The sequence below is a fragment of the Perca fluviatilis genome, chromosome 5, assembly GCF_010015445.1.
Source record: "Perca fluviatilis chromosome 5, GENO_Pfluv_1.0, whole genome shotgun sequence".
Classification (NCBI taxonomy): Eukaryota; Metazoa; Chordata; class Actinopteri; order Perciformes; family Percidae; genus Perca; species Perca fluviatilis.
The window spans coordinates 41,111,000-41,127,265 of record NC_053116.1 but is presented as its reverse complement, the minus strand read 5'-3'; positions in this window follow the sequence as shown (position 1 = coordinate 41,127,265).

Here is a 16,266-nt window from a genome sequence, read left to right as displayed (position 1 = left end):
CACAGAGACCCACATTTAGCTTTGTTAGCTGGAGCCTGTTGTGTGGATCTCCCATGATCCTCCTCTTCTCTGACCTCCCTGACCTCGCACACCTTCATCACCTCTCAGCCAATAACCACACATCTGCCTTCATCATTTCCTCTCTGCCTCCCTTTCTTCCTTGTTTCTTTTTCCTCCCTTTTCTCAAGGCGCTGACGCACCGAGCCGATAATCTGACAGTGTGGCGAGGTCGGTGACTCGAGTCCGTTCGGTGTGTTTCGTGCCGTCGTCAGTCTGAGGACCCGTCGGCTTTAATTTGGGCCGATTCCGACAACGAGCGTGACTAGAGTCTCTCAAAATCTGACAAATCTTTTAAACTGACCTTTGTCGATCTGAAATGAAGACCGATTCAGACACTGCACAGCCTATTTCTCTCTTCACATGTTTTCAGAAACATGTTTCGGTGAACTATTTTAGTCCAAAATGAAATCGTATTCTGAACGAGCCGCCATGATGGTCTGGCTTTGAATTTCTGGAGAAAACAAACATGTGACACGTTCATCCAATCAGCTGCCGGTTTTCATTTATTTGGGCAACAATCCTGATTAGCGCCGCCTGCTGTTATGGAGACGTATTAGGTCTCGTCTCTTCGGTGTGTTCTGAGGAACTATAAGGACCTCGGGGAGACTGATCAGTCCCACTGGCTCTCCTCCTGACAGTCAGCTGTCTGGTTGGTGTGTCAGAGCCTTTACCTCCACATGGCCCATCCATCCTTCCATCCTTCCATCCATTCATCCATCCATTATTTCACATTTCTATAATCCTGAGAAGCCCCTCTTCCTCTCTGTCTGTTGTAAACTGCTTGTCCTTCTCTATATTCTCTCTTTCCTTCCTTCCTTTTCCTTTCCTTTTCTTATTTTTGGATGTTCCCTTCTTTGTCTCCCCTTTGCCGCAAGCCCCTTTCAGTCTCTCGCGCCTCCGCTCGTGAGATTTTGGGGATTAAAACAAACCCTTTTATTGCACTGTTGACTTTTTGTTTTTGTAAGATATTAATAATGAGAATAATGTTAATAATCTTGTTAATTGTGACATATAACCTGGTCTGTCCAGATGTAAGGAAGTGGTACTTTAAAACCCCTGTTCATATCTCTGTAATAAGCTTTTTATTTCTAATTTGTTTTATATTATTATTTTTTATTGTTTTTTTTGTTTTTTTTATGAGTTGAGTGTTTTCTGCTCTGACGCAGCTGCTGATTGGACGCTGGGGTGTCACGTGATCAAAACGTTCACACACACACATCATGTCGGATGAAATGCAGCCGTGTAACTAAACTCCCGGATATTAAATGTTTATTTTAAAATCCATTTTGATTTCAACGTTTTCATCCAGTTTGTTATATTTGAAACTCCAAAGTTTAAATCTACATGAAAGAATGAAAGACATAAAATCACAAGAAATCACACACAGACAAACACTCACATGCTCGCACACACACACAGACACACACACACACACAGACAGTCACACAATATCTTGCACAAACACACAATCTTGCACAAATCCCACATGAGAGCACACAGGATCACACACACAGACTTAGACTCACACACATGCGTGTGCACACAGGCACACACAGACAGACGGACAGACACACACACTCACACAGACACACACACACACAGACACACACACACACTCTCTCACACACACACACACATACACACAGTTTGGAGCATTAAACTCAGAGTTCCAATAAAACACAATCAAAACTAATTTAATAATCTCCACCAAAGATATTCTTCACCTCTCAAAGCTTTCGTCCTTTCTAACAACATCTGAGCTCTGAATGATTCTACACCTCCTCTACTCTATCGTTCATTTATTACCAGTGCTTCATTTGTAAAGTGGGAGGTCCCAGAGCGTAGAGGGGGGGGGGTGGATCTGGCGACTCAAAACGGGGGTTGGAGGTAACGAAACAAAAACTAAAAATGACACCGCCTACGTAGCTTCTCTGACTACAAACACCTAAACAACGCTGTGTGTACATCAGGGCAATGCTTATTTTTATTTCAGAACACGCACTGCATCGGTGTGAAATGTAAAAAGGTTTTAACAAGCAGCAGTTATCCATCGGACTATTAAATTAACCAAAAAACTCACCGTGGTCTCCACATTCTTGATCGGCAGAATCAGTTGTTGCTTGTTTGGGATCCGACTGGCCGGCGGATTAGAACAAGTTCAGCAAACTTTGTCGTCTTTTTGACATTTTTCCCCAGAGTGAAACGAGGCTGTGACAGGCTGTAGGTTTTGTGGAACTTCAATGGGGATTAAAGACTAACAGGACAGATAACAACATTGAACACTAACAGTAGTTTAATTTTTTCATTTAGGCGATTAATTTTTCCTGGTGACACGGGAGGTACCCGATCCAACGACGGAGGTGCCGGAACATGTTCCGGCTCCAATTAAGCCCTGTTTATTACCCGTCCTGGTGTCCTCGGGTCTCATCTGACCCAGTTTATAAAAGGTTCTACATCAGAACATTTGGGTTTTCTTTCAACCAAATGTTAAAACAAAATAACGTGGATGGTTCCCTACAACGCTCTTCACAAGTTCAATACATGATCAGGTCACTACTATCATGGAATTTGGGGGTTTTAGTCAATTTTATAGCATGTAAAGAAACACTGATAAAAGAACTTTGAAAAAAGTGACAAAAAGTAGTTTTTAGTAGTTATCTGAAGGAGCTGTTAACACCAGACACACACAACAACAGCACAACAAGCACAACTCTCTCCAATCACACACACATACTGGAATGTAACTAAGTACATCTACTCCAGTACTGTCCTTGAGTACCAGATGTTGAGGTACTTGTACTTGACTTGAGTCTTTTCTTTTCATGACACTTTCTACTTCTACTGCGCTACATTTCAGAGAGAAATATTGGACTTTTTACTCCACTACATTAAGTTTATTCTGCAGATTGTCCAAAATATCCTCCTGTTGTAACGTGGAGATTTTAAGAGAGATGCTGGTGAAAACCAGATAACATGGTTTTCGTCCCAAAACGAACGTTAGCATTACGCTAACATCCTCACGCTGTTTCCACACTACAACAGCTTGGTCTGCTCCTGTTCTCCTATTGGTTCACATCACGTTCTGACACGTCCTGGTCCTGACAGCAGCCAATCAGAGCGCAGAACAGCATCACCTGTCTGTATGTTGTTCTGTACGGAGGTTTTGTTAAAGAGTGGGCGGACAGTCAGAGAAGGTTGGTTCTGCTTCACACTGTCGGGCTTAAAACAGGCTCAGTCTGGCTTCAGCCTGACCCTAGTACTCCCCCACTGTATATGTAAATATATAAATATAAAAATATATTCAATATTCATATTGGTCCAAGAACGCTCCAGTAGAAACGCTCTGCCCGTTTATGGAGGATGCTAAGGCTGCAACTAAAGATTATATATACACACGCACACACACAGACACACACACACACAGGCAGAGACACACACACACACAGAGACACACACAGAGACAAAAACATGCGCACACACACATAGAGAGACACACACAGACAGACACGCACACAGGCAGAGACACAGACACACACACACACAGAGTTCAGTAACTCCATAAAATGCAAATTTAAACTACCAACAACTCACCACTTGGTGGACTATTGTCCCCAGCAGAGCCAAGCAGCTGTTATCACTGACTAAACCTTCCAATAAAGTTAATATTTAGTAATATTTAGTAGTATTTAGTAATATTTAGTAGTATTTAGTAGTATTTAGTAGTTTTAGTAGTTTTAGTAGTATTAGTAGCCAGCAGCGATGCTACCGCTGCCCTCTGTAGCCCGACAGTGGGAAGCTGCTTCTTCCTTCATATCTACTCAGAGCCAGTTATCTGAAGGAGCTGTTAACACCAGACACACACAACAACACAACACGCACAACTCTCTCCTCTCACACTCACACAGCGCTGGAATGTAACTAAGTACATCTACTCCAGTACTGTCCTTGAGTACCAGATGTTGAGGTACTTTTACTTTACTTGAGTCTTTTCTCTTCGTGCCACTTTCTACTTCTACTCCACTACATTTCAGAGAGAAATATTGGACTTTTTACTCCGCTACATTCATCTGTTCCAGCTTTAGTTACTAGTTACTTTAGTTACTAGTTACTTTAGTTACTCCGCTACATTCATCTGTCCCAGCTTTAGTTACTAGTTACTTTAGTTACTCCGCTACATTCATCTGTTACAGCTTTAGTTACTAGTTACTTTAGTTACTCCGCTACATTCATCTGTTCCAGCTTTAGTTACTAGTTACTTTAGTTACTCCGCTACATTCATCTGTCCCAGCTTTAGTTACTAGTTACTTTAGTTACTCGACTACATTCATCTGTTACAGCTTTAGTTACTAGTTACTTTAGTTACTCCGCTACATTCATCTGTTACAGCTTTAGTTACTAGTTACTTTAGTTACTCGACTACATTCATCTGTTCCAGCTTTAGTTACTAGTTACTTTAGTTACTCCGCTACATTCATCTGTTACAGCTTTAGTTACTAGTTACTTTAGTTACTCCGCTACATTCATCTGTTACAGCTTTAGTTACTAGTTACTTTAGTTACTCCGCTACATTCATCTGTTCCAGCTTTAGTTACTAGTTACTTTAGTTACTAGTTACTTTACTCTGTTCTGCAGCTCTTCCAGATTTCAGGCTCTGATCAGTGAACAGTGTCTGTCTAAATGTCTGGGTCTGTTGATCAGCAGCACACTGATTATTTTATCAGTTATTGATGACGTCACTGATTATTATCAGTTATTGATGCCGTCACACAGACAGTTTTCTCGACTTGTTTTTTTGTGATATTTGGAGCACAGCGATTGGCTCTGTGTCTTCTGTTTGCATGCTGAGAGCAGGGATTGTACATCTGTGGGAACTGATGAAGTAAACGGTTATTTTGGTGCAAATTGACCAATAAAATGTCCTGGATCCAGCGTGTCAACCTGAGTATTAACCTCCGGGAAAGTAGTGCAAGCATACGGCACCAAACGTTTACCAAAAACAGAGCCAGAAAACCAATGTTTGGAGGCCACGACGCTGGGCTCACAGGTGACCACGCTGGGCTCACAGGTGACCACGCTGGGCTTACAGGTGACCACGCTGGGCTTACAGGTGACCTCGCTGGGCTCACAGGTGACCACGCTGGGCTTATAGGTGACCTCGCTGGGCTCACAGGTGACCACGCTGGGCTCACAGGTGACCACGCTGGAAGAGGGTCATCGGGACGGGCAGTTGGACCTGGTTTTTTATGGTGAATGCTAAACAACAACGTCTTGTGGTCCTGCACGCACAAACGGAAACTGTTCGGGGTTTTCACCGTCATCCTGAACCGTTGAAATCCTCCAGAACAGTCGGCAACATCCACACCAGGATAGTTGGTCTCTCTTTTTAGATCCTGTCTTTTTTCAAAAATGTTGCCTTTTTTTTTTGTCGCATTTTTCTGACTTTTATTTACACATTTGTGCTTCTTTTTTTAACATATTTTTTAACTTTTTCCCCCCTGCATTTTTCTGATTTTTTCAACATATTTTTTACTTTTTTGTCGCATTTTTCTGACGTTTTTTACTTTGTTTTTTTGACATATTTGTATTTCTTTATTTTATTTTCCAAATTCTTTTTAGCATTTTTCAACAAAACTAATTTATTTTTCAGTAATTTTTGATGCTTTTCTAACAACGCCGTGAATCGGTCCTGGTATCCAGACCAGAGGCGGTACCGGCGCGGTAGGAGAGCTTCTCTGCAGTAGTGATCTTCACGGTTCTGGTCCGGTTTGTGCGTCCGACCGGTTGGGTTTGTGGGTTTGTGCGTGCAGAAGACGACGGAGACGACGGCCTGTCAGTCTGAACCTGTTTGTACATCGTGGGTTATTAATTTATTGATTTATTGTGTTCTAACAGATGCTTGTTTATGATATTAATTAAATATTATGAAGAAACAACACAAAGATTTCCTCTTCTTTATAGTTTCAAATCAGACGGAGCTTCATTTACAGAAGATACATCAACTAGTTTTCAAGATTTCTAAATATTTGGACTTTTTTCCTCAAAATATTTGGACTTTTTATATATATATATATATATATATATATATATATATATATATATATATAGATATATATATTTTGATTTTATTTTCAAAATATTTGAAAAAAATGTTTCCTAAAAATCTTTGGACTTTTTTTTTTCAAAATACAGACAATGACCCAGTTGAATAAACAGATAAATGAACTAAATAATAATGTTTATAATATTATCATCAATGATATTTGGGAGAAAACACGTCGAGTCCAAACCGTCTGAACCAGAAACCAACATGAAACTGTTTCTAACTCATCTGGATCTGGATCTGGATCTGTTCTGATCTGAATGATGATGTAATCATCACCACAGTGTAGATCTTGGGGATCCTGGGTTAGGGTTGGTCAGGGGGGGCCAGGGGTTGGTCAGTGGGGGTCAGGGGTTCTCTCTCATTAAGGTCTCGGGTGCTGCTCCTTAATCTTTAATATCAACTCAACATAAACATAACTCATGGGTTGACTTTTGTTTGTCATCCAATTAATCTGAAGAGACAGCAGGGGGCAGCACACACACAGAGACACACACACACACACACACAGAGACACACACACACACACACAGAGACACACATATAGACACACACACACACACAGAGAGACGTGTGTGTGTGTGTATAATGTCTCTGCAGCAGCAGCTGATCTCAGCAGACTGACAGCTGTCAGCAGGTCTGAAGGCACCAATCTGTGTGAATATGAAACTGGAGCAGAGTGGGTTTTTTGGAATAGTTTAACTTCCTGTGACTCGTTGTGTCCGTCCTGGCGTCCAGGCCTCCAGCACGGCCGCCGCGGGAACATTATGTCACATCACTAACAGCTCTCTCACCATTCAGGGGGTTTGTTGTTGGGGCTAATTGTCAGTTTAGGGGAGGGAGGGAGAGAAACCAGCGTGTGGAGCTCAGCTGATCTTTCTCAGAGACCCAAAGGAGACGGACAAAAAAACGGAGTACAGAAAATCAACTGGGGAGAAAATAGAAGCTTTCAACGTGATCGCACTGAGAAAACCTGTGTGTGTGTGTGTGTGTGTGTGTGTGTGTGTGTGTGTGTGTGTGTGTGTGTGTGTGTGTGTGTGTGTGTGTAACCAGTTTTTCACCAATTGACAAAGAAACAGGCTTCAGTGTTTCCTGTCTGCAGTTCAAGGTGGTCCCACCAGTGTGTGTGTGTGTGTGTGTGTGTGTGTGTGTGTGTTCGTCCTCAATGAGAGTCAACCTAGCTCTTCATCCATTGGGGACCCCGTGCATGTTGTCGTGGCAACAGTATGCCCCCCTCCTCCTCCTCCTCCTCTTCACTCCTTCCTTCATCAGTTTTCCCACAGAACAAAACCAACATTGTGCTCCTGGTTTTGTGTGTGTGTGTGTCTGTGTGTGTGTGTGTGTGTGTGTGTGTGTGAGTGTGTATGTGTGTGTGTGTGTGTGTGTGTGTGTGTGTGTGTGAGAGAAAGAGACATTCAGGTCAGATTAGTTTGTGTTCATTGAGTTCAGGGGGAAAGAAACGCACACTCAGATACACACTTCTCACTCTTCATTCACTCCCAATGTGTTGCTGAGAGGGCTCAGTTACACACACACACACACACACACACACATACACACACAGACACACACACACACACTTGTAGACAAGTAGTGCTTGATGTCAGTGGGATTCACACGGTGAGGGAGAGCTCTCACACTGAGTTTCATGATGGATTTTTAGAGTGAAGAACTTAAATGTGAGGAACTTAGTTTCCGTCTCTCGTTTCCCAAAATGTTGCCGGATCATTTTGATTTAAAAGAATAGATCAACATTTTAAGAAATGTTCTTTTCTTGGAGTAACAAATTCAGATTGTTATAAAAATGCATTATATGAATGGGTTTTGTAGAATATCAGCAGTTAAAGTTACAATATCTCACAAAAGTGAGTACACCCCTCACATTTTAGTAAATATTTCATTATATCTTTTAATGGGACAACACTGAAGTAATTACACTGTGTCCAGCTTGTATAACAGTGTAAATGTGCTGTCACCTCAAAATAACTCAACACACAGCCATTAATGTCTAAACCGCTGGCAACTAAAGTCACTACACCCCTATGTTAGATTCCCATAGAGGCAGGCAGATGTTTATTTTTAAAGGCCAGTTATTTCATGGATCCAGGATACTATGCATCCTGATAAAGTTCCCTTGGCCCCCCCACATCATTACATACCCTTCACCATACCCCCACATCATCACATACCCTTCACCATACCCCCCATCATCACATACCCTTCACCATACCCCCATCATCACATACCCTTCACCATACCCCCACATCATCACATACCCTTCACCATACCCCCCATCATCACATACCCTTCACCGTACCCCCATCATCACATACCCTTCACCATACCCCCACATCATCACATTACCCTTCACCATACCCCCCATCATCACATACCCTTCACCATACCTCCACATCATCACATACCCTTCACCATACCCCCCACATCATCACATACCCTTCACCATACCCCCACATCATCACATACCCTTCACCATACACTGTAAACCCAGATAAGTAGAATCTACTTTAAAAAATCAAGGTAACTCGTTGCCTTAAAATTTTAAAGTAATGAAGCATTAGTTGAATAAGTGAAGTGGACTACGTTCAATGTTTTTGAGCCCATAATGGAATGGAATAGAACATTTAAGTTGAATGTACTAATAACCGAGTTACAGTAACTGAAGATACTTAGTTTAAACAATCATTCCCTACCCATTTATTTAACTCAGCTTGTTAAGTAAGCATTACTCCATTACCAATTCAACTAAATTGTATATTCTAACTGACCCAAATTAACTTTTTTAGTTCATGAAACTGAAAATATGTCTTTCAATCAATAGTCATGTAAAATACATACATACAACTGCAACATTACACTGATCCAATTTTTTTTTATTGAACAAAGCCATGGCCTAATAGGCTTCTAGTATGTAGTTTCCTCAGTGATGGCATGAAAAGAAAAAAAATCTCTTCCTCTTTACCTCCAATCATTACAATATTGTACTGCGCCTCTTCAAATTTGGTTGAAAAACTGGCAAGAACACAGCCCTGCTGAACATCTTAACATTTACAAATACCAAATGTTTTCCATGGAAAAACAAAAAAGTGTGTGAGAATGAAAGAAGAAAGAACGGGAGGGTGAAAAAAATAACAGAGCAGATACCTGTATGGAGAGCCCATACTCTCCCCTCCACCTTCAGAAGTACCTGTTGAAAAAAATCAAAAGTGTTCTTCATGTACTTTGGGTAGTTGAGATGCAGTGCATAGGTAAGTCCGAAGACAGTACATGGCCTGGGGCAGGCTCTCAACATCCATCACAATGTTTCCATCCAAGATGATTCCCACTGAGGATGCATTGTGGTGAAGGGACTGCGGTGTGAGTGGTTGTTTTCCTGTTCGACGGGGGCATCCCCACTGGCACATCATTGTACGAACCTTCCTCATCATCAACGTCCTGAAAAAAGGAACAGGGCATAATCACATCAACATGACAACATAGTGCTACAAACACCCTCTATAGGTACACAGCCCACATGTCTGCCCTATCCAGTGTCCACCCACTGCCCAGTGCAGCGACCGCTACAGAAAATCACTCAGGACAGGTGCAAGAAGCATCCACAAATGATCTGGGGTGAACACAGGTCACAATTTTGGAGTATGCCTCCTCCAGAGAATTCTTTTTTTTTTTAACAACAATAACAATAAAAAGAAACTATTAACACATGCACACCTTAAAATAATATGTATGGTAGGGAGAGAGGAGGGGAGGTAGAGAACAGGGGGAGCAAGGGAGGGGAGGAAGAGAAAAATCTAAGTTGCTTACAAAGCAGGCCTTGAAGTAGGTGGATGGATCATCGCCCAGAATGACAGGAAGCCCCCTGAGGACAACGCATCTCACTTCTGTCACATCCAAAGCCTGGTGCACTGAGGGAGCAGAGAGGACATCACACCCTTAAAATAGAGTCCATATGTTACCCTGAACACTATGTGCACACACATAATCAATAATACACAGCAGAGCCATTTACGTACTGCACCCCACCTGTTAACTCACACACAGTGTTCTTGACATTATGCATACAAGTAGTTATTTGCATACCTCATTTACAGATCAATTAGCAAAACCTGGCAAACTAATGTAATGGGTGGCAAGTAATTACTCTGAGGAGTTAGTTTAGTCAATTCAACTAGGCTACACATAGGCTACTCAAAGTTAAAGAGAAGAAAGCGTCTACCAACAGGATATCTCACATTACCAGACATTTATTTACACCACGTGTGTTCTTTCAAGCTCAATTAAGTATCAGACTATCTGATCTAAGACGTAAATATAGAGTTGAAAATCAACCAACCTTTTTTTTGTCGCATCAGGTTAGCCAAGACCTGTCCTGTGAGGCCCGTCTTTTCCTTGAAGATTTCCATGAGCCTGGGACTGTGATGGCCAAGGGCCTCGTAGAACTCCTGTCTCAGACTCCTACCAACCACCCAGCTGAAATCCAGACACACCTGAAACATGTAAAAACTAAATATGTTCATGTTCATATGAGTTGACACCATGATGTGATCTTTTTATGCATTATGAATTATGATTTTTAACTTGGATTAGCTGTCTGGGAGCGACATACAATTTCCGTTACTAGCACTAGCTAACGTTACCAGTGAACACATACGTTAGCTTAGAGAGGGTGGGGCAGAGTTAGCTGGTTAGCTACCTTGCTAGCTTGTAAATAACTAGGTAAGTTTGTTTTGTTTGTTTTTTTCTTTTTTTTTAATAACTACAGTACTATACAAATGAAACTTTGATGTAACTCAAACTAGTCTATATATCTATCAGATATATATATCTGTATATCAAAGTTTCATTTCTATAGTGTTGTCCTCATGAAAATATATAATAAAATATTTGTAGAAATGTGAGGTGTGTCCTCACTTTCATGATATACTGCAAGCTAAGTTACTTCAGCTAGCAGTCTGGACTGCAACGGCACGCAACTAGTGCCAGGTTCCAACTTACCGTTTTGTGGCTGAACTCGGTTCATTCACCGAAGGCTTCAAACGTGGGTCAAACAACTTGCTTGCTAGAACGTCACTTGTCGAAAATTTCAATACAGCTTTGTCTTTGTTCTGTTCCGTCTCTGTTCCGTCATCAATGCCACTCTGTCAAAACTGGTATAAACTAGATTTTTGGTGGTTGCATGGGTGACGTCAATGCATTGCTAGGCAAAACTTGATGATATTGAGTTGTTTGAACTCAAACACATAATTACAATATGGTAGGCCATTAAAAGTACAGTTTACTCAGAATTCATAATTAATGTAAAGAAATGACACATGTTCAAGTAATACAAACTCAGTTTGTTTGAGTAGAAACTACTGATTAAACTTAAAAACACAATTACAATAAGGAAGGACATGAAAAAGTTCAGCTTAATCAGAATTAACAAGTAATGTCAATAAATTAGAAACATTTAAGTAATATGAACTCAATCTTTTGAGTTGAATCAAAATCTGGGTTTACAGTGTACCCCCCCACATCATCACATACCCTTCACCATACCCCCCCACATCATCACATACCCTTCACCATACCTAGAGATTGGCATGGGGTACTTTCCATAAAATCATCTCTCAATGCAAATCAAACCAGCTATTAGGCTAACTGACATAAAACCATGCCAATCTCTAGGTTTGGTGAAGGGTATGTGATGATGATGGGGGGGTATGGTGAAGGGTATGTATGATGTGGGGTATGATGATGGGGGTATGGTGAAGGGTATGTGATGATGTGGTGTATGGTGAAGGGTATGTGATGATGATGGGGTATGGTGAAGGGTATGTGATGATGTGGGGGTATGGTGAAGGGTATGTGATGATGTGGGGGTATGGTGAAGGGTATGTGATGATGTGGGGGTATGGTGAAGGGTATGTGATGATGTGGGGGTATGGTGAAGGGTATGTGATGATGTGGGGGTATGGTGAAGGGTATGTGATGATGTGGGGGGGCCAAGGGAACTTTATCAGGATGCATAGTATCCTGGATCCATGTAATAACTGGCCTTTAAAAATAAACATCTGCCTGCCTCTATGTGAATCTAACATAGGGGTGGACTGACTTTAGTTGCCAGTGGTTTAGACATTAATGGCTGTGTGTTGAGTTATTTTGAGGGGACAGCACATTTACACTGTTATACAAGCTGTACACTTAATACTTTACATTGGAGCAAAGTGTCATTTCTTCAGTGTTGTCCCATTAAAAGATATAATGAAATATTTACTAAAATGTGAGGGGTGTACTCACTTTTGTGAGATTCTGTATTTGTGCTCATCATCATATGTACATTTTATGTACTGGTGTTATAGTTGAATACATTGTAAATACATATTTCTAAAATTGTATGATGTTTTTGTTGAGTTATTATTACACAATAATTTTTTCAGAACTTTTTGAATCTTGCCCCCAACAAATAACCCATATTACAAAAAAAGACTAAAACTAATAAAACTAAACTGTATTTGAAAACAAAAAGTCAAAACGAGATAAAAATAAAAACTAATGACAAATGCAAAACTATAATAACCTTGGTGTGTACACACAGACAGACCCCCCTCTCTTATCTCAGTCTGATACCAGATAAAGAGCAGCTGCTGATGAGGGTTGGTGTAGAGCGTATATGAGCTGAGTGGTGTCAGTGTTTGTCGACCTCGGAGCAGAATGGCTGCAGTCACAGAGCTCTCCTTCCTGCTGTTTGCTCTCATCAACTGCATCCATGCTCAAGAACGGATCTTCATCAAAGAGGAAGGATATTCTTACACCTTCAACCTCCCCAAGAACACCAACTCCTGCCTGATCTCCAGATCTGTTGGTGAGGAGAAGCTTGTCCTGTGGAACACCTCTGACCTCTGGTCCAACAACCCCTCAGTACCTGAAGACCTGAAACAATGACTTGTCAGGTCGGTGAAAACTTCTTCTTACATCATCCTCCGCCTGACCCATTTAGACTCCGGCCGGTACCGAGAGGAGTGTTGGACTGACGGCAACGTGATGCATGACAACAACTTCACTATTACTGTTTGTACTACTTCATTATATGGGGGCCGTATCAGAGCGAGACTTGGAGAAACAGTGGACCTGCCATGTAAGGGAGCAGCTGATAATCTGGATATCCAGTGGCTCAAACAGGACTCTAGATATGAAACATGGAGCAGAGTTTTTGGGGACAATACGACATCAGTGATGGACAATGTTAGAGGAAGATACCAAGTGGTGACAAACACATCAGCTCTTCGTGTTTCCAACCTCACAACAACAGACTTTAGAGACTACAACTGTCTGGTGATGAACCAACAGCAGTGTGTTAGCAGTTACACTCTAGAGTTAGGACTAAAGGATGAGGTAATCTACGGCTCAGTGGGAGAGACCGCTGTGTTGCCGTGCCCTATCACTGACTCCACTGATGAACAGCCCCCACGTTGGCAGCAAAGAAGTGTAGGTCTCTCTGGAGATTTCAAGTGTCCATCTCAGGGCTCACATAGCAGAGAGGCAGTAGAATCTGGGAGAGATGCTGCAATTCTTCCTCCCACGTCAGCCATGGCTGCAGCACATCCTCGGCAGTGACGGGTCATCCCAGTCTCTGTTTGTCCCACAAGTGCTGCACCAGGACCTTGGCCCCGCGTGCTGAAGGGGACTATCAATCCCAGGGGCGCATTATATGAGCCATAACTTTAAGAGCCCTATTAAGCCCATAGTAATGAACCTCGAGATAAGGTGTTGTGGTGGAAGTTTTTCTTGAAGCAGCAGGGTTTTGATATCAATGAATACAAGACTAAACAAATAACGAATGTTTGAGAATCAAACCAAAGTCTGGTCTTTGAGTATATTTTACATTTGCAAATGCAGAGAAAACAGTTTCACAAGTACCACGGTACATCTGAAAGGGTCTTCTAACCTAAAGTCTAAACATCCATACATCATATAGTGAAAACCTCCGTTTGCCACCCCCTAAATTTTCATTTTTTTCGCATGGCCATAGTTGAAAGAGGACATCATTAACAGTCACACCATTGTCTCAGCTTCCCCTCTGCTCCTGTTCTTTGCCAAATCATTTCCTAAACATCAGTTTATCTCAAGGAGACAGAAGGACACACCGGTTCAGACGGGTTCTATGGCCTTCTTCACTTTGTCTGCTAAAAGTCAACAAAGGAGGGACTGAGGTCTTCTGGACAAGAAATAACTCCTATTAGACTCAAGGTTCACGAATTCAGCTACTTCACTTGGAACCTTTTGAATCTACACATGAACACATTTAATAAATAAATAAAAAGATGGTTTCCATCAGAACTCTTACTACAGTACTTTGACACACTAGGACCTATCATTTTACAAACTTTAACCTCGGCCATAGGGAGGGGCACCTTTCATCAACAAACCAACACTGCACTAATTTCGGTCACCCTGTACGGTTGGAACTACGGATGAGGTAATCTACCGTCAGTAGGAGGACCGCTGTGTTGTCGTGCACTATCACTGACTCCACTGATGAACAGCCCCACGCTGGAGGAAGTCTCAAAACACGTTCCTTTACTGACCTAGAACTACACAACCAGACCTTCAGTAGACCAAAACTACTCGCTGGTGTTTTCATCTCTAATGTTAAATCACTCAGGTCATTACTCCTGTAAAGCCTCTATCAGACAGCAACAGTATCATCTGTTTGTGTAACCTAAATTTCCCCCTGCTGTAGAGCGCTCTTCTCAGAGGGGAGAAGAAGTCACTCTCAGATGCAGAGGTTGGAGAGAGGGTAAGGAGCATCGTTGGTTTATCAGGTCACAACCGAACAGAGGGAAGAATCATTGGTGTAACACGTTATGAAAGCATGAGCAGAGTGAGCTGGTACAGTAATAATGGTATCCTGGTTATCTCTGAAATGTCAGTAGGAAGGTGTACCAGAGGATGAGCCACTGAGCCACCCATTGGTTTTGTGGGTGTTCTGATGGGGTGATGACCCTGTTCTCTTGCCAGTCAAAGCTTCCAGTTTACTGGAAGTGACATGAGCGGACGCTACAATGTAAATGATTAACCAGAGGGAAAGATATATGTTTGTATTGTGGTGGTAATGTGTAACGGATGTTATCTGTAACAATTCTAATAAAAAGAAATGTAAAATGTATTTTGGCCCTAAAGCACTCAGTGCTTAATAAATCAACAGCATTATTAAAAAAACGTATTTCACAAACGGGAAGCCAGTTAAAATATCTGAGAACTGCCACTTGATGAGGCAAAGGAGAGGGCTGCTGCAGTGCTTGGAGAGGGAGGTCATAGTCTTCCATCCAGGCTGGTCGAATCGATCTCGCGGGTCGGGCGTCTACTGCGCGTCTATACTGATGAGAGAACATCTCTAAACAATCCCACGGTGACCACGCTGAATCTGGCTCGAAGGACCAAATGTTTTGGTTGACTGTGTATTGTTGCAGTTAATGTGCAGCAAAGTAATCTTTGACCAGGGATATAGTTTACAAAATAAACAGCCCGGTCTCACGGCAGTTCGTGTAAATGTGACGTTATTTGAATCATTGATACGTGTTCACGGAGACGTTTTTGTCGGTTTTACGCGGACGACACGAAAATGTGAAGTAATGTATTTCAATGGGAAGCATATTTTGTGGCCACAGCACGAAAATATAAAAAGCCAAAAATACGCATAGGAGGTTGGTCGGGTGGTGGATGGGTCAAACAATACAGGACTTTCACCCTGGCGAGCGGGGATGGCGTCCCTCGTTGGCGTTTTGTCCCACGTGTTACTGTGGCGCCGGCGTCGTTTAAGGCCCTTTCCCCGTAAGGTTTTTCCTAAACCCAACCTCCGCCATCCCGTTATTGTGGCGCGGGCCGCCTACGCCTTATGGAGCTTCCTTCGCCTCCCCGCCCGTCCTTTCCCCTGAGAAAATAACGTGACAGTTACACGTAAAAAATGAGAAAAACGTCTCCGTGATTAATAGATTATGATTAAGAATAACGTTGACATTTACACGAACTGCCGTGAGACCGGGTTGAAATAAACTTGAATTGAAAAGAAAAGGTTGTTGAGTTTCTTTGGTAAAGTTCTTTAAAGT